Here is a 20,121-nt window from a genome sequence, read left to right as displayed (position 1 = left end):
GATTCTATCCTGACGACTTTCAGGTAATTTAATTGATTTGACTATACATATATATATTGTTAACTCTCTCTCTCTCTTTCTCTCTCTTACACATATGACTAAATGAACAATTAGGTATATAAATGAATAAATATATATTCTATCTGATAAATAACATTAATTAGGGTTTTCCGTTTTTCAACGGAAAACCCTTCTGTTATTCTACTGTTTCTTATTATTATTTTTTTTTTTCCCGCAAATTTTGTGCACGAGATTTCTCGAACATTTTTTGTCTGATTGCTATGAAACTTTCAGGGTATGTAGATGATATTAATATCTCTAGACGTTTTTTTCAAATTTTTAAAATTCACTTCCGGTTATGAGTTATTGCCCTTTAATTGAAAATTTGGGGGTCTTTTGTCCAGAGTTGATCTCGGGAACTACAGATGATAGATGCATGAAATTTAGCGAAATTGTCGGTAACATTTTATAGTTTTGCTGGCATGAAAATTTTGGTAATTTCTTTGTTAGTTTTTGAGCTGTTTGTCGCAAAAATTTAAGATTTTTTCGGGGCTGAAATTTTGTTGCTTTTTGTATTATAACCTTTAAACTAAAAATATTTTGTTAATACATATAGAACAAAAGTTGTTTAGAATAACGAGAGCTTTCATTTAAAATTAAGAAAAAAGGGCTGGCCCCAATAATTAGGGGTCAGCAGCTCATACACGTATTTTTCTGATAGCAAAAATCGTTATCATTTTATGAAAAAAAAATTGATTCAGTTATTGTTAATATATTGAATAATGTCATTTGGTATCAAATTAAACAAGTTCTGTGCTATATTTTTTTTCAAATTTCTTAAAACAAATATGTGAGAATCGTACATGAACGAGTTAATATGTCTACATAGACACACAAGCGAACAAATGCCACATTAAGGCCCAGGCATTTACTGCATTACGTTGTGTTGCGTCTTAGATAAATTGTTGTGATTCAATTTCATTTTTTTCATCTATATCATTTATGAATTCAATGAACACACATTATTTAAACGTTCTATGTGCAACTATTTGTCGGGGCGCCCCTGTTTGTAACCCCCGCGCGCGCGCCGAATGTAAACAGTAACGAACGGCATTGTACAGCTGTTGTTGAAAAGAGAGAGCCGTAATGCAGAAGAGAAGTTGTGTATTCTTTCGGTGTACACATGCATTTTCAATTTACTGTGAAACATATGAACATGCACAGGGAACAATACTACATATTTGTTTAAGGAGGATATTTTTCTCGTGTGAATCGTTTACGAGAAAATTCTGACAGCCACACTTCTGTCGACGACCAGCCGTTGATAAGCTACGAGTAATAAAGGAGAAGAGATGGACATTAAAGTGTGTGCTTTATGTGGATGTTACTGAAGAAGGTGAGGCTTTTACTCCTTTTAAAGTTTCTTGTTAACTGTTTAAAATTTAGTATATAGTATAGATGTACATGTAAGTACGTGCACACTGTTAGATGTTTTTGTATTGGTGTGGGTGTTTGTTTACTATAACGTGTAATTTTTACATGTTTCATGGATGTTTAGACTCGCTCGAGGTTCATGGGGGACTGGAAAGGGTAACTGAATTTATCTATTTAAAAAAATAACAGATTGTGAATTTTCAACTCAAAATTCAAAGCAGGGTCTAATTAGAAACATATCATATATTCTTGTGCAGAAGACTCCAAATGTAGTCATGAATCTGTAGACATAACTTCAAGTAAATAAAATTGTATACTTCAGACTTCAGAGTTAAAACATGATTTTAATATCTTTATGATGCCGATCATTGTATCATTAAAGAGGTTTAGCAGACCAACGGGTACCCGGTACATGTACTTGTACATGTAGTTTACAAGTTAGAACTATGCCTACCATTCTACCAGTTCACATAATTTTTCTTTTTTAGCAGTTATGATGTGTACTTAAATTGTCCTTGTTAATGTTTTAAATGTAATTTTTTATTCTCTTTTTTTAATCTGACTACTGGCAGTACTGGCGTGCGAGCAGTTCTCGCCGAGGACCATTTCTCGCTGGTGCACTGTTACATCATATTTTCGTATATAATTTTATGTGTTGATAAAATGACGTAACAATGCACTGGTGAGAAATGGTACTCGGCGAGAACTGATCGCACGCCAATATTGATTAATTACAGACAAAAACCGAAGGTTGCAAGTGTTTTTTTTTATTGAACAACATTGTTTTTAAAATAATTCTTTATATATGTGACGATCAGACCGGTTTGAATACCAGTGCCAGATAGCTCAGTTGGTAGAGCACCTGACTAGAGATTCAGGGGGCCCAGGTTCAAATCCTGGTTTGGTCCTTCATTATTTCTCCCATCCTGTTACAATATTGGTGTTGTGACCAACCCCTGGAACTAACAGGTTAACTCGATCCTGCCAGGGATGATCTTCGAGGGTGAAGATCATTTAAGGGGGAGGAATGTGACGGTCAGACTGGTTTGAATACCGGTGCCAGATACATGTAGCTCAGTTGGTAGAGCACTTGACTAGAGATTCAGAGGGCCAGGTTCGAATCCCACTTTGTTCCGTCGTTATTTCTCCCATCTTTTACATATATACATGTATATCAGATATATGACAGATGTTTAAGGTCATCACATGTTTTGCAAGATGCAATAAGTGTTAAAAACCTTTACTTTACAACAGAATACATTTAAGTGAATATTAATGTTTCTTGTTATTATTTGGTGTGGTTTTCTTGACAGTGTCGCATAAACAATTTACCCGCTCCTAAAACACAAACTTTCTTTTTGTGGATTCAGCGTACCGCTGATTGGCTGCTGTTGCAGCAGACAAATAAGATATGCACGCACAAAACACAATGAACTTATCAGAGAATGAGTTGAGTTTATTTAAACTGTTGGAATTTGGGTATTTTTTTTTAAAATGTATACTTGTGACAAAACATATATGTGGTACATACAGCTGTAGCTTTATGAAGAAAATTTTGGTTAGACCATATATACCTATCGTGCAAGTAAATGATATTTACAAAAAACTTGCAATTTATGGCGCACGAAATATACGCTAGTTTTATAAAGATTGACATACATGTAATGTACCACATTCTGTGAAAAATAATCTATTAAAAATTCTTCATTAAGTTTACTCATACATGTTTTATGCTTATTACATGTAGTATTGTTTTTAAAACATGTAATTTATAAGAAAATAAACAAAAACCCACGCTAAATTTATTTGCAAAAAAAAAAAACACAGTAGAATTGATAAAAAATGGTATACCAGAAGCTAATACCAGTACATGTACTTTGACGCTGTTCGGTGGGTAATATTCGTTTGTAATTTAATACGAATTGAAATATTGACTGTTGCACTACAAGTACGGTAATAAACTCTCTCTCTCTCTCTCTCAAACTCTCTCTTTCTCAATTTGATAAGTGTTTATACCTATGAAAATTTTTTAATATTATATTATGACTTGATATGCAAATTTTTGATCTTGTACTGCCTAAATGTTATGTCATGTATTGGGATATGTCATACTTATTACACTGCATGGTCAGTGTATTTTTTACAGAAATACTATGCATTTGTTAATGTAAACACAGCTATTACTAGTACATGTATGTAAACACAGCTAATTATTTTTTTTATTTATTTCAGCTCAAAACAGACTCTTGTTACCACATGGCTTTTACCGGTACCTGTTGATTCTTGTGGGTCAGCTCCTGAGATTAACCTGTCACCTCTATCCACATGCATATTCCTTGTGTTCTACAGACTATTTACCGGTAATTCAAATTAAATCCGATAATGCATGAACAATAATGGAACTTGAAGAAAGCATCATGCCATGTTGTGGTTTGTGTTTGAAAAGAAATTATGAAAACAAAATTAAGGCTGTTTAAAGAAATTCATAATTGCTGTGAAAATTTGTTTTTCAATAAAAGTATGCAATTATGTTTCCTTTATTTTTTTTTTCATAAAGATATTTAGATGTGTTTACATAATTGAAACCCCCCCCCTCTATTTAATTGTCTGCATTAAGATTACATGTAGGATATGTAAATGTACATTTGACTTTGAAATAACATCTGCTATGATAATTACTTTTGAAATGAACAAGAAACAACCTATTTCTACCTTTCTAAGGTATATATGCATAAAAAAGTAGAAAAACATGTCAAATTTGAACATTTTTCATTGAAATCAACTCTGTCTCCAGCTACCTGGGTGTGTTTGAATTTAATTCTAATTTAAGGCAGATGTCTAACTTGTAGGTTGTAACTTACTGTTTTAGCATGGTTAGAAGGAGACTAGAAATCAGAATAGATTAGATATTCACTAAATATGATTGTTAGCTTACTTTTTTCATGAAAACAAGAAATCACAAGCAGGACAGCTGTCTATTTGATAATTAAAATGGTACAAATCATACAATAAACAAATAAAGATCAAATTTTAGAATCATTGATGATTGTTTTCAAATATGTGTGAGAAATTACTCAAGGAAATTGCCACACGTTTCATAAAATTAGGTAAAACATTTCAAACCATGACTTTTTATGAAAATCAAAAGATTGGGGGGTGGGGGGTATACATGTAAGGGTATTTCTAAGTAATGTGAAGCTTTTATCATGATTATATCATGTAGGCATATGTTGTATTGAATAAGGTTTCTTTTTAAAGGTGGTTGAACAAAAGTTGACCTCTAAAAGGTCAGGTAAAGATATTTTACTATGGAGAACCCTGTAAATCTGTGTTTACTTAAGGAAATTGGAAATGGTGGGTTCACTTAAATGGCCATATTTTTATTAAACCTCAATGGAATTGGCAATATGTGGTATTCTTTTTCTCAGAATTGCATTAGCTTTCTTATTCTAAGACAAACTGTCTTTTCATAAAAATGTTAGTGTACTAAGTTAAAGGTACAAGGAACAGTTTCGGATAAAGTACCGTCAATATTTTTGTAAAATTGAGAGTGACTGTACTTGAAGGTTTATCATTGTTGCGTAGATTCATGAAATGAATTTTAATGATTATCAATAGTTAGAGGGATGTCTCTTGTTGGAATTGGTAAGCAATATTAAGGCCCCTAATTTTAAGTACATGAGACACAGAAATAAATTGTGAAACTTGCGGCTATGACAGATATGTTGACTTTACAGTGAAATTGAAGGTTACAAACAGGAGGTTATATAACATGAAATGTAGGTGGATGGGATATTATATGCCTATTTAGTATTTACTGGGTATGAGGACAATAGCAAGTTTATTGTCCCCCAAGACAGCAACTATTTAATGAGGCAAAGCCAAGGGAAATAGTTGCTGTGGAGTGGGACAATAAACTTGCTATTGTCCGAATAGTCAGTAATTGGTATTTCATTATACAGAAGAAAACTTTATTTGTCAGCGATGCAGAATTTCTTGATGATAAACAATTAGAGTTAAATCAAACTTTGTATTTAATGCGGCGATCTTATTAGGTCAGAGGTGTTCCGAGTTTAAGGTGATATGGGACACTTCCATGTTGTGACGTATTGTTTATCGAAATAAACAATAAAATAAAGTGTAATTATATAAGTACATGTAGTTTCTTTTCAAAAATGGTCACCTTACTCCTTAGCACAGTGGGTTAGAGGGTTTACTAGGAACCTGTAAGTCATGAGTTCGAATCCCGCTGGGGTTTTTACAATTTTTACCTTTTCAAACATTTTTAAAAGCTATTTTTTGGTTAAATATTGTAAAATTTGAAAAATCTAAACCGGTGAAAAGTTTTCAATTATATACTTGTAGTACTTTAATCCACATTAATATCGACAGATGTCCCATACCACCTTAAAAAGGAGGGAAATCAAATTCTGCTGATGAATGGTTTTGATGACTATTCACCATGGGCAGATAGCATGGATACTATTTTAAATTAGATAAAAAGGCATGTTTATGCGGGCGCCTTCTAGTGATCAATTTGTCCGTCTGTCCATCCGAGATGGCTTGACAGGAGCATAGCTTCTCTCCCCTTGGCCCAATCTTGCTCATATCTCATCCACAGGGTTCCTTTGGTTGAAGGATGTGCAGTGACCTTGAACCATGTTTTTAGGTATAAGGTTAAGGTCATAGCAGAATTATATATATAAAATCCTTGTCTGGGGCATATCTTTTTTCCCTTTGGTCCAATCTGGCTAATACTCACAGAGTGTCTCTATGGTTAAACGATGTGCAGTGACCTTGCATGAAATTTCTAGGTAACGGGTGAAGATCATATCGGATCATGCAAAAATCCTTTTTTGAGAGCATATATAATTTCTACTAACCCCTATTTGGCTCAGACTTCACATAAGCAGAGCTTTTGAGTAAAGGGTGAAAGGGTGTGTAGTGACCTTGAACCTATTTTCAGTGAAAAGAAACTGTGAAGGTCATACCAGAATTATATTTTTAAAAATCCTTGTCCGGGGTATATCTTCTCTCCCTTTGCTCCATTCAGCCTCATACTTCACCCACATGATGCCTTTGTTCAAAATATATGCAATGACCTCGAATGATATTTGTAGATGAAGAGTCAAGGTCATATCAGATCACACAAAAATCCATATTTTAAGAGCATAGATATACTCTCCTTTTAGCCCCTATTTGGCTAATATTTTACCTTTACAGAGTTTATTGGTTAATGGCGTGCAGTGACCTTGAACCAAGTCTGTCAATGTGAAGGTCATAGCAGATCTTTTTAAAATTAGTTTTAGATAGTAGATTATTTTCCAAATATGCTTAATCTTGGTCAGATTGAACAAAAATGTATGTATGTTAGGGGGAATGAAATTGAATTAAAAGTTCTATGCCAGCTGGAAAAATTTCAAGTTATAGGTCAAGGTCAAAGCAGAATTCTCTGAAATAAAATAAGCGGGGCCCTTTGAAATGTTCACCATTTCAATGTTGTCTGGTTCATAGTAATTTTACATAGAAAATATTCACAAGAAGTACAGTAAAGTAAACTTTACATCGATAAGTTTCTGACAATTAATGACGCAACGAGCACACAGAACGAAAGGTCAACCTTTTGAAAAGCAGTGAAGAGGAAGAATGCTCAGAATTATGTTTTAAACAAAATTGATTTTTTACATAAATTTTAATTTTACATTCTGGGTTAAGAAAAAAGATGTTAGTTCGAGGTAAAGTAAACTTGTACCTAAAATGAAGTCAAATTTGTTAAGTCGTACTTAAACACATTGTTTTTTTTTGTTAAGTCGTTCTTGAAATGGTTATGGGTTTTTGGTTAAGTCGTACTTAAAAACATTCGGATCATGTTAAGTTGTACCAAGAATCATTCGATTTTTTTTATCTTTTTGTACTTAGGTTTCTTTGTTACTAGATTAAGAACTCTGCTTCTTAGACGTACTTCTAGCGTTGCTTTCGACATTAGCGGAAAACCCACTCGTTGCTTTGCAACGAGCTTTGCTCTAGTTTTAACATATTTTTTGTATTTGTTTAGGAGAAAGAGTCCAAAGAAATACGAAGCTCTTAACCGGAGGTTTACAGAGCCACGGGTCACTGCCACGCGGGAATTTAAAGTTTTAAAGGCTCAACAGAAGAGAATAATGCAGGACATGGAACAAAGTGAGATAATAGTTAATTATCTCACCGATAAATATGGCGGAGATGAACCAGAGAAGAAGCGGGCTAAGTTTATTTCCCTTCGATAAGCCCAATCGCTTGCGATATGAAAAAAAACAATTATAAATTTGTATACAGTGAAACATATAAAATTACTATTCGAAGTTTAAATGGGTCTCCAGAAACAAATGATTTGTTTCTGGATATAGAACAGCTTGAAATAATAATCAGTAGATCTCACCGGCAAGTATGGATATGAGATCGAAAAGTGTTCACATAAGTAAGAAACTTGTTGTAAATATTGCTTGTGAAATGAACAAAAAGGTATTGACCTTTATTTTTTATGTACTTAAAGTCTAGAGATGTTTTACCATATAAACAATCCTGTTTATGCATGTATTGAGTCACTATTAAAATATAATTACAAACAGTACGAATTTTTTGTCATAAATCATATTTCTAATGGATCCATTGTCCTTGGATTATGAAACGACAAAGACTCAAGTCTAAATTTTTTAATTTTTGGGAGTTGATTTTTAATCAACTCTCCTATGCAGTCACTCGGACAAACCGAAAGTGAAACAGTGTTTGGACCTCAGCACAAATCATTGCTCCTGGCAATACTTAGTTCTTGAAAATAATTGATGAATTCGATGTAATGAATGCTAAAGCATTGTTTTTCAAGGAAACTTATTAACAAATACCTTAAAAATAGTCAGATTTTAAATGGTACGAACAATTTAAATATTTTTTGTAGTCGTATGTATTCCTACGCCAGAGTTCAATATAGTCTCGTTCAACTCGACGCTCGGCTGTCTCCGTAAACCCTTGTCGGAGATTTACGGTGTCAGCCGAGCGTTTGGTTGAACGAGACAAGAGTTCAATATTGCTTGGATCCATACAATTTTCGAGAAATATTTCTACCACTGATACATAGTTTGATTGAATTAATTTTATCTTTAAATATTATTTAACATGATTCATATGGAGGTTTCTCGACATTCTAGTCGAAAAAGTTCAAAAATTCATATTATAAAAATATGCGTAATTCAAATTAGAAACTACGTATACAATACATGTATTTGTCATGCAAAATAACATATCATTGAAAACATCGACAAAATCAACTCCCGTCAGTTCTTCAGTACTTTGATTTTTTTTTACTTCCGACTTATGAAGTAACATACACTGAAAATAGCAGCTTAAAGATGTTAGACTGTGTGTTTCTCCAAATAAAGTTATTACCATGGTTATTTTGACCACAGCCCAGAATGTTTCATGTTCCTGGAGCATCGTATAATCATAAACTCTTATTGGACTTGGCGTAAAATCTAGATAAAAACAAAACGTACCTTCAGAAGGAGAAAAATCTTCAGTTACTCTTCCATCAATTTATCACTTGTAGTACATTCTGGTATATATACCGTAAACATTGATTTAGGCATATAAAATTCTTAAATTCATCCATTGCTGTTTTAAAACACATTGTGGTATAAACCGTACATATTTATATAGAAATATTTCAAGGTAACCTTCTGAAGGTGACATAAGCCTGTTCTAATTATCAGGATGACTCCAGACTGTTAGTGACCTCAAAAGTTATCAAGGCGGACTTTACCCTGAACTCATTTATCAAGGTAACCTCAAGGTGACCTGACCTTAGCAGGTGACCTGAACTCGACCTCAGTTGACATGACCCTGTCTTTGACCCTGGCCTAGTGACCCAGGTGACCTGACCTCAGTTGACATGACCCTGACCTAGTGACCCAGGTGACCTGACCTTGACATCATTTATCAGGTATCAAGGTCGTTGGTGACCCTATACTGACTTCAGACTACTACCCTCACTACTCACGAGCAGCACTTTATGTGCAATTTGGGGTTGAACTGTTTGCAGTGAATTTTCAGTTAAACAATAATCTTTAACATTTCATGTCATGGAAAGTATAATGGTCTATATAATTATTACAACCAAAATCAAAAATTAAAATTATGCCCCCTCCCTGTGGCGGTTGCCGGTTTTAGATTTGCTTCTGTGTGCCTACATGTACATCATCGTGTGCACAGATTTAGAGAAGGGGTGGGAGTGAGGCGTCCAGAACCCCCCCCCCCCATGAAAATTCATTTATATCAATAGTTAAATTACCAAAAATACACCTTGGACCCCAATGCTCTTACAGACATGTAAACGCTCTAACCCATTGCGCTTCAATGTTAGGTAACATTGTTTGGGGGGTAAATTTTTAATTAAATATAATATACTTCATTGTTTATCTCCATTGGAAGTATACATCACAATATGCAGGTGCCCTGCACCACCTTAAAGCTGTTATTTACCTAATAAAATAGTGCAAGTGGATTTGAAGAATAGGTCATAAAAATACATACATGTTATAAATAACTGATCTTTGTCTGAAGTTATATACAAAACACAGGTCTTCAGGTCTCATTAGCGGGTACTAGTTTTACCCAGCTCTTCGATTAGATGGGTTCACATGTATACATACATGTATTTGTTTTCCATATGCAGAAAAGGATTAGTTAAGATCAGCTAAAGGAATTCATTAATGTGTTTTAATTGGATTATCATTATGATGTTGACCAAAATAGGTAAGCATAATACATGTGCAAATTTGGGGTTGAACTGTTTGCATTGAATTTTCAGTTAATCAATAACCTTAACATTTCATGTCATAGAAAGTATAATGGTCTATGTAATTATTACAACCAAAATTAAAAATTAAATTATGCCCCCTCCCCGTGGCAGTTACCGGTTTTAGATTTGCTTTGTGTGCCTACATGTACATCATCGTGTGCACAGATTTAGAGAAGGGGTGAGAGTGAGGGGTCCAGACTCCCCCCTCCGCATGAAAATTCATTTATATTAATAGTTAAATTACCAAAAATACACATTGGACCCCAATGCTCTTACAGACATGTAAACGCTCTAATCCATTGCGCTTCAATGTTAGGTAACATTATTTGGGGGGTAAATATTTAATTAATATTTATACTTTATTGTTTATTTCAATAGGAAGTATACATCACAATATTCAGGTGTCCTGCACAGCATTAAAGCTGTTATTTACCTAATAAAATAGTGCAAGGGGTTTTGAAGAGTATGTCATAAAAATACAAATAACTGATCTTTGTTTGAAGTTGCGTACACAACACAGGTCTGCAGGTCTCATTAGCGGGTACTAGTTTTACCCAGCTCTTCGATTAGATGGTTTCACAACATGTAAGTGTTTTCCATATGCAGAAAAGGATTAGTTAAGATCAGCTAAAGGAATTCATTATTGTGCTTTAATTGGATTATCATTATGATGTTGACCAATATAGGTAAGCATAATACATGTAGTAGCAGTACCACAATATAATGAGATGCCAGCGTACATAAAATTTACTTTCACTTTATAAATGTGATCTCCCTTTGACAGCATACTGTATCATCATCTTTTAATATTCAAATAAGCTTATCAGCGTTACCTATCCTAACGCATTTATAAAGTTTCTGTCATTTTAGTTGCAAAAGTTATTTTTTTCTTTTGTCAGACTTACACTATTGAGTTGACCCCGTATAAACAATTTCGTATTTAATTTGTGTATTACATGTAAGTAAGTGTAGACACTTATCATTTTTATATGAGTTATAATGCATCAAATACAATGTAGGTCAAGACCTTAAGGGGCTGTTCGGACCCCACGAAACAGGAAAATGCAGAATATCATTTAATTTAAGTACATGGACTTCATGGTGAGCAGTTAAGAGAAGCTATGAGTTCAAAAAGGAAGCTTGTTGACCGGGAGATGTTCATTCAAGCAAAGAAGCCAGTGTATGTACTGAGTGACTTTTAAGAGAACATTTCATCAGAGGAACAGAACACACACTGCTGAGGATGGACTCGAACATCTTGTGATTTTGCGGAGCTGAGTAGTGTGGACGAGGCGTTTGTGAAGGAGAAATCAATGAGCAGCAAGTGTATGGTGAAGAAGACGGTGAACGACGAGTGTATGGTGAAACTGATGGTATTAGCGACGATGACAGTGATTTAAGTGGTAGAGGTAAAAAGACTTACGAAAACAACAATGTTACAGTCCTGGAACGATCAACAATTTGCCTAGTGTTGAACAAAACGGTGATACGTAAACCGGAAGGGACAGAAGAGGAAATTAGAGACTCTCAAATCGTGTATTCAAAGGACTTGAATCCAGAAGGCATTAATTTCATAGGCCACTGAGATGTTACGGGAGGTTCCAAAACATTTTGAGGATGGCAACAAGAATTGTAAGAGGGGACTTGTCGGTGTAAATAAACATTGGATAAAATTACTTGTAAATATCATGAAACTTTATATATGAACTGCAATGTAAAATTTTGTTTTTGATGCTTTATTTTTTTTTTATTTTGCTGTGTGTTGAATATCTGGATACCCTGCTTAATGTGTTAAAGTAGTATTTTGTATAATTATCCTAAGTTAGGAATTGTTTAATTGCAGATGTAATTATTATTATTATATGCTGTAAATTTATTTTGAACGGAGTCAAAACCTTAAGTAAGGGGGAGTTGTAACGATATTTTAAATTCTGTTTTAATTATAACGTCATTTATTTATCATTGCTCTCCGCGAGCAATGTCATTACATAATTGACCCCGCTTAGAAAGATTGCTCCTCGCGAGCAATGCATATTATGTATATATAGGACGAGTAAAAATTACGGGGGGGGGGGGGGTTATTATTATTCTATTGCAAGAAATACATGTGCAGTGCAGTTCAGCCGGTGATGTTTTAATATTTTATTTGTGAAACTTTGGATTTTTATCGTGATGTGAATAAACTGAAAATAATTCTACTTTCTATTAAACTAAAGCGTATGCTTTAGTGGTTGGCGTATTATAATCTCAAGGATTTAACTGGGAATTATTAAATTGTGAGTTATCTACCTGTGGATTTCGTAGAATAGAGCCATTTACCGCTCGACGGCGCTACATTAGTCTCCTTGCCAGAAGTACAACAAATTCTTTACTAGTATTGGCTTTATTAATCGATCACTAAACATGTCAGACTCAGACTGCACTGGTTTTCTCTTATCTAAGTGATCATGTCAGACACAGACTGCACTGGTTTTCTCTTATCTAACTTTCCTAGACAAACGGCAAAATTTGTATATTCAGCTTTTATGTGCAGACAATCTTTCCTGTATAAAAATAACAATGCGTAAACTTATGATTTGTATATTCATGTTAATAAAGTGACATATAGGTCCGATGGGCCGGGTGTTTATTCTTTAAGGTATTATATCATATAAATGTATCTTTATTTGTTTATAAAACACATGTCACTATAATAAATCATTTACTAACTTACTTACAACCAATGGTTTATGTAAAATGACAAATAAAAGTTGTGTACCGATACGTGATATGATGCACTGACAAGCTCAGTCTATGATTAGTGCAGCATGTTTAGTTTGTGGATATTTATATTCCATGTCTAATAATGTTATATTTAAATGAGCAATTATTTATTTTATAGATGTCGAAAATTCTTTAGCACAAACCATTATTGCTTGACAAGAATCTGCAACCCCTGCATTGAGGTTGAAGGATGTGGAGATTCAGAAAAAGAGAGAATTCGCTAGGCTAAAAAAATAGATTTTGAGTCTAGTTGGAAAGCAAAGGGACATTATTAACATTCGATTCCTGATGCATGTAGCTATAGGCATAGCAAATGATGTTGGGCGCCAAAGTAAACTCAAATTGTTACATCCTCTATTATAATAGAACGTGGATCATGTCCCTCCAGATCTCATGAGGGTGAAGCAGCTAAAGAATTGAAGGATTTAGGTAAGTTACGATCCTCATTGGTTAACAGCAAAGCAGCAGTACGTGTTGAATTGATCATTCTTGGTTCAACACCTAGCGAGGCAGGATCATGCTCGATTGTCAGACTGACTGACGTTTTTCATACTAATTGTTAGACCATAATGAATCACCAATGACTAAGGACTTTTCCGACTCTTTTTTTCGATTACGACAATGAGCAAATGGCGGGTGTGACTGGTCAGCGGAGGATGCTCATTACTCCTAGGCACCTGATCCTACCTCATATACCGGTATTTAGAGGTCCGTGTTGCATCAATGAAAATCATAGCATTACTATTTTACGGGAAAATGATCATTTTTTTTTTTATATTTCTTTCATATAAATACATTATGCTTAATTCGTTCAAAACTAAAAATATTTATCATAGATTGACATTGTCTGAAATATTTACTGAAGAAACCAAGTCGCTGTAAGGTGCGCCCGATTATTTTTTTTTAATTAAGCGATTTTACGTATGTATGTATGAGTGTGTGCACTCCATTTCAATTTTCTAGTAAATGAAAAGAAAACATTCCAATAGAATTTCCTCAATCTTTGCACAAATATCCCTTATTGTAAAAGATTAAAACAAATGCAATGTCATATTAATTGGCCAAATTTTTATGCAAAAACTTAGATTAAATTACACCATTGTAAAGAAAGGGGCATACATTATGCCAAATTCGTTCAAAACTTAAAATATTTATCATAGATTGACATTGTCTGAAATATTTACTGAAGAAACCAGGTCGCAGTAAGGTGCGCCCGATTATTTTTTTTTTAATTTAGCGATTTTATTACAGCTTAAATATCTGTGTGTCTTACTTAATAAATGTGTATATTTATTTAACGAATTCCCTTAGAACAGCACATATGTAATGTAAATGAATGTTTACGAAAATAAATGTCAAAATCTTTTTAGGGATTCATGAGCGAGTTCATTCAAAACATTTTCAACTTATAATTAGATGTTTTTTAATTTGAATGAGTTTACAATATCAGCACGTCAAATTTGACGGATGTAAAGGAATGTAGCACATGTCAGAGTCAGTGTTTGTGGGGGTACGCCAGATAGTGAAGACTTCACAACAAGTGGCCATCAGGAAGGAGACAGGAAAACAGGGGTTCTGGTGGATACTATTCCACTTTATAATAAATTTATTTTTGTGAGTGGAAGTCAGAGAGAAGGATTCAAACCGAAGGGACCAGACACTGGCGTAGTGCTCTAGCCAAAACAACCATCGATCATCACGGACATCAAACAACACCTGTAAAGTTTGTCGACTCATTCCGAGTACGACTGGATCACCATGACGGGCTGTGACGTCACCTGGCGGGAGCCCGTGCTGCAACCTGATCACTTGGACAAAAGGCGACAGAAGCAAGTTCTACGACAGCTACAAAGAGTGCAAATGAATCGGTAAGTTCGGGGCAACCCATGGTATTGTAATATAAGTGTAAAAACACTATACACCTTAGCTTTCTACGTCCTGAATATGCAAGCTGTGTTGATGAACTTATAAACCGATAATTAACAAAAGGCTTATCAGTGTGCTTAAGTTTGTGGAACTTCTCCGTGTGTCCCGTGCTTTTCGTGAACGTAACAATTACCAACATCAGTGATAAATTCCTGTATTTTGAGACAACAAGTTAGAAATAATTATGTGAAATTTGTAAACGGGTTTTTCCAGATTAAACTTCCATATGAAGGAGCAACATGAGGTTGAAGTAGACGGTTTGAAGTGTAGTTATGTATTATTATTAGAGAACGTCTGTACGTAGTTTTGAATCGACGAGACACGATAGAGTTATACACAAGTTCGTGGGACAAGACTTAAAACGTGCGATTGAAAAAGAGATACACTGTCAATCGCCAGAATTGCGGGGAAGCTCGGTAATTATACTACGTACTTTTTTGCCATGCATGCAGAGAAGTCTTCTAGCGCGAATCATAGCAATGATTAAAACTTAATAAAAGTAGTGTTTGTCGACTACTCCGAGGACGAGTTAACCATGATGACGGGCTGTGACGTCACCTGGCGGGAGCCCGTGGTGAAAACCCCATCACTTCTGACTGCAGCCTAGCCTGAGCAAGCCGTGTTCCAGAACAGACACAGTCAAGCTATGTATCGGTATTGGTTTTGAAAGACGAAGAAAGCAGACCAAAGCGAGATATCGTAATAGCCAATGTGCTCACTACTGATACTCCCGCCTCGATGTCAACTCGACATTTTACAGGAAGTTGACATTCGGTCGGTAGATGTCACCATTAAGATACCTAATTGAGAGAGAATTAACCTTTTAAACATCTGTAAATTTTAATTGCTGGGAATTTTTTGACAATTATTTGTTGGATAGTTTATGCTTAAAGTGAACGAAGTCGTCATTCAACACAAAGTTGATGTCCTACTGCTTTAAAAATAAACTTCAACGTATGGGATGCCAAAGCTAAAAGTTTGTTAAGATGTCAAGCATTGCTTAGTCGTTTAAAAGAAAGTTGACATTTGATTGACAATAAAAACCGATATCATAATGTTGCTTGTCTAAGCAATGAGTGGGTTAAACTTTAAAACATCTGAGTAATAATATTTATTGGTAAATAATTTGAAAATTTAGGCTGAAAATGAACAAGGTTGTTATTTGACAGGAAGTTAAAGTCCAACGAGTACAAACAAAGATCCCAACATATAGCTGCTTCGGAATCTTTGACAAAATTTTGTTTGAAAATGTTGGCTACAATGAGCAAATCGTCATTTAAAATTAAATTAACGTCCGACTGGTACAAAAGTAGATCCCAACATAAAGTATGCCTAAACAAAGAGTGTGTAAAAATGACAAATACCTGCAATGAATTGTGTCTGAGTGAGAGAAATGCGACATCAAATTTTGTTACGAAGGGACAGACAGAAGGACAGAGTGACTCACAAGGGTTAAACAGTAAGCTGTATGCATTGGGGGGGGGGGGGTGCATTATAAGTTAAACTTTACATAAATAGTGACTGCAAGAGGCTTGCAGGTCGCTTAGTACTGTCACCGTGTGAAAATGACTTATTTCGAGTGACAAACTGTTTCTTGATTCAAGTGCTAGCTAGTTTTAATTAGACCTTGACCGTCGGACATTATTGTGCTACCTGTTGTTAAACTTAATTATTTCCTTTAATCAATTAGAATTACTCTGTTGTTGACTTATGTCTGTTTTGCCTATAAATACGTCGTTATCCGCTATGGTCATCAGTTAGATTCTGGACCTTTTATTGTTCATACCGGTCGCATAGATCGCATAGAAACGGCAAGTTTAGGGCGTTAATAAATTGTTATGCGATATACCGACTTGTGTATTTCTGCCGGTCAAAATACCAAAAGTTAACAAGTTTTGGCCCCATGAGCTAAGGTTTGGATAATACGAGATTTTTGCCAACTCTTATACCTCTTCCTCCACACACATACACTTGCACACGCCAATTGGTCAAAAGCGAATAAATAGTTTATGATACCGAATCAGGCACAATGTATATATAAGCTATTAATTATATTTTATCAACAAATGATTAAATGTTTTTCGAGCATCAAAATTTAAATGTATGGTAACAGAGGAAATTCGAATTAGAATTTTACTCGGGTGACCGTCACGGCCTGTTGGTCTCTTGTTTGGTGAAGTCCTTCCCCAATTAATTTTCTTCTATATATAGATATGCTTCAAACTAGAAAATGGTATCGATTAGCCTTGTAAATTCAAGAATAAGTTGCTTTGTTACAAACATTGCTAATGTGCGTCCTACTTGGTGCACGCAATATTTACCCTAGCAGGCACTGTGGTGACCTAAGTTACCCGAGCGGCTCGGGTGACCTGAATAGTAATTAATACACGCTTGCGTTGTATAATATTAGTAACTAAAATCACTGATTACACATGCCTCGCGTGAAGTCGACTCAAACGTAAGGGATTTATTTCACGTACAAACTCTCTTTAGTGCCACCAATTTATCAAGTTAACTCGTACCTTAAAGTAATTTACTAGTTATGCAGAATAAATAGAGGAAATGTTATGTTCTGTCACTGAAGATAATCTATATACTAGTTAATTGTGAGGCTTTATAAACTGAAGTTGATTGTGTATACAACAGTTTATAAACCAAGCTGTAAAACTATTGTTATACATAAATCCTAATGGAATACTCTCTCGTACAAGTTATCTCTTTTCATAAAAGATTGATATTGTTAACTCATACTAAGAAACGTCGTTTTGTTTTCGGCATGAATTACCGACTTTATAGTACTCAAACTTAAGAGGTTTTTTCCGATGACTCAAAGAGTATGTAACCTAACTATCACAGTGATGGTTCAACATGGTCACCTCATGGGATGCAGGGGCAAAGCTCCACTTAGAGTCTGGTAGCGGAGCCCCCAGCTATCTCAATTAGGCGGAAGCGCCTATTGCACTTGCGTTCATGATCTACGTCAAAGGTCAAATTCCTGCCCTTTTTCATGGTAAACTATCGGATGTTATTCAAACTAAGGGCACACAACTCTATACCCCCCCCCAAAAAAAACTGTTCCGACCCCCGAATAAACATCGTTTTTGATAATAAAACTGGTATGTCTCTAAATTTTTACTTCATCGTTTTTAATTATCCATTGAAATTGCCTATAACAAAGATAGCAAGTGGTAGATCTATATATGAGTTTACGTTTTTGATAGTACAGGAACGAATGTGATAACTCTTGCGATGGTCTGCGACATAAACAAAGGATAAGCACGGAGTCTGAAGCCTGTAGATGAAATTCTGAGGGAAAAATAGTTCAATTTGAAATTGCGTGTTTATGAGTACAGAAGGAAAAATTGATAGGAAAACAGGTAATGAATGTTTTTTTTTTTAAAAAAACAAAGGGTGGGTATAAATCTATTTAATAAAATTATTAGAATGATACAATGCCTGTAAATTATTTGTAAACATACCAACTGTAGCGCACGTTCTCCGCCGAGCGTGCGGTCTAAACATTGCCGAGTTACAACACATTTAACTTTGATCCGAATGAATGTATTAAGTCCTAGTATAGAAAAGTCGTTGAAGAGTTTACTAATTTATTTACATATCTACGCACTAAGTCTACGCATCACATAAGAACAATCCACACAAGAAAATAATCCACACATGTATAAATCCAAATATATATTCGTTATCTACTGCTACTCTAAAAAACTGCTCTGCTACTACTATACTCTACTCTACCACTTCTACTACTCTGCTCACTGCTATTACTACATTGTCCACTGCTATTACTACATTGTCCACTGCTATTACTACATTGTTCACTGCTATTACTACATTGTCCACTGCTATTACTACATTGTCCACTGCTACTACTACACACACTGTACCACTTCTACTACACTGCTACTAACTGTCCTCTTACTGGTACTTTCACCTTCTTATATAGTGAACAGTGCCTCCTCAGTGTGGGGAGTGAAAAATCTACCTCCTCAGTGTGGGGAAGGAATACATAATATTAAATTATTATAACGGGTTGAGACAATTAACTAATTCTCACTAAAATAAAAAGGTAATTAGGGGTCAGGCATAAAGATAGATAAGACTAACGGTAAATGAGAAATTGATAAGAGATAACACCTTACAATCTGAACATTAATTAGTACAATAAGAATAAATTTGCTACAACTCTCCCCCACTTAAAGGGACTTGGACACGATTTGAGATCAAAAATCTTATATTTTTTTTAATGTATAAAATGGTTTACTGGTGCATTTTAAATGATCGACCAAAGTATTGGATGTTAAAGTCAAGTTACAAGCGAGATACATAGATAAAAATTGATTGTTATGTAAACAAAGCTCGAGTCTTATAGTTGTTTACAAAATGAAATATAGAGAATTATCATTCTTAGACAAAATGACATGTAAAAAAACAATTCAAACTAACTCGATATCTTCATATACACTATTATCAACAAAAGAAAGTAACATTTGATTGAAAGTTACGCCAATACAACACATATGTACAAAATGATAATATTCTAGCTTTGTTTACGAAACAAAGAATTATGAACTCCATATCTTGCCTATAACTTGATATTTGACTTTCAAATTTTGACATAACATCATAAACTTCTCTATTTATCATTATAAACATTGAAAATGGAAAAATAAAATTTGAAAATTTTCAGTCAAATCGTGTCCAAGTCCCTTTAAGTTTTGACTCCGATCAAAAATAACTATACATGTATATCTAAACTAAATGAAATATATTATAAACCACACGTCACATGACTACACATAATACACAATACCTTCACAGAACATGTAATCATAAAAAAAGTAATAAATTGAAAGGCATAGTCGTGTGCAAACAACACATAGTCATGTTACATTGTTCAATAATAAACAGACACATGTAATCATGGCAATAATAAACAATCAAATAAAATTAAACAATTGATACTGGTAGGAAATGTAAAAAAAAAAAACAAAGAATAAAATTATGAATACTACCAGTGCAATAACAATTCAACATGAAAAAAACATTTTCTTAAACAATATGCATAGCATCACTTCCAATATTTTTTTTATAGAATGAAAGTTACAAAAAAACGCTTGGATATTTTGACTGCACGACCCCTGCGTGTC

Source organism: Magallana gigas, chromosome 1 (assembly GCF_963853765.1).
Source record: "Magallana gigas chromosome 1, xbMagGiga1.1, whole genome shotgun sequence".
Classification (NCBI taxonomy): domain Eukaryota; kingdom Metazoa; phylum Mollusca; class Bivalvia; order Ostreida; family Ostreidae; genus Magallana; species Magallana gigas.
The sequence above is the reverse complement of the archived record's forward strand: the minus strand, read 5'-3'. Positions refer to the sequence as shown.